The sequence below is a fragment of the Octodon degus genome, unplaced genomic scaffold, assembly GCF_000260255.1.
Source record: "Octodon degus isolate 3935 unplaced genomic scaffold, OctDeg1.0 scaffold00047, whole genome shotgun sequence".
Lineage (NCBI taxonomy): Eukaryota > Metazoa > Chordata > Mammalia > Rodentia > Octodontidae > Octodon > Octodon degus.
The window spans coordinates 14,501,421-14,502,083 of record NW_004524623.1 but is presented as its reverse complement, the minus strand read 5'-3'; the positions used below and the strand labels follow the sequence as shown (position 1 = coordinate 14,502,083).

Below are 663 nucleotides of genomic sequence, written 5' to 3'. Positions count from 1 at the left end.
TGGTGTCTAGCTGTCCCCCTAAAGGCTCATGCAGTCATGGGCCAACTTCTAGAGTTTGTGATTAATTCATGATCCAGAGCTGGGATTACAGATGTAAGTGCTACACCAGGTCTGGGGAAGATAGCCTGAATGCAACATGAGGAAGGCAGACTTGCTCTCTGTAGCCACTGTTGCCACTACTCCTCCCTTTAGCTCTTGATCTTTTCCAACACCATGAACAGTTGCCCTCTGTCATCTGCCGCTCTGCCTTGGAGCCAGCTAAGTAAGGACCTGAAACCTCCACTAACTGTGAGATAAATAAACCTTTCCTTCCTTAATTTGGGGCATTGGGTATTTTTGTGACTGAGACACACATTTAATTCAAAAAGAAATTCACAGTCTGAGTTCGATCGCTAGCGGGAGCAGAGAGCGGACCCCAGAGAGCCCTGAGCAGCCCCACCGCCGCCGCCGGCCTAGTTACCATCACACACCGGGAGGAGCCGCAGCTGCCGCAGCCGGCCCCAGTCACCATCACCGCAACCATGAGCAGCGAGGCCGAGACCCAGCAGCCGCCCGCCGCCCCCGCCCTCAGCGTGCTGGCACCGAGCCCAGCACCACCAGTAGCAGCGCAGGGAGCTGCGGCCCGGGCGGCCTCACATCGCGGCGACTGCCGGCGGGGTCAAG

General features: G+C 57.2%; 1 pseudogene; it reads left to right on the top strand.

Annotated features, from left to right (window-relative positions):
• Window positions 1-521: 521 nt before the first annotated feature.
• The window catches only part of LOC101584926, a 914-nt pseudogene continuing 772 nt past the window's right edge, over window positions 522-663 (top strand).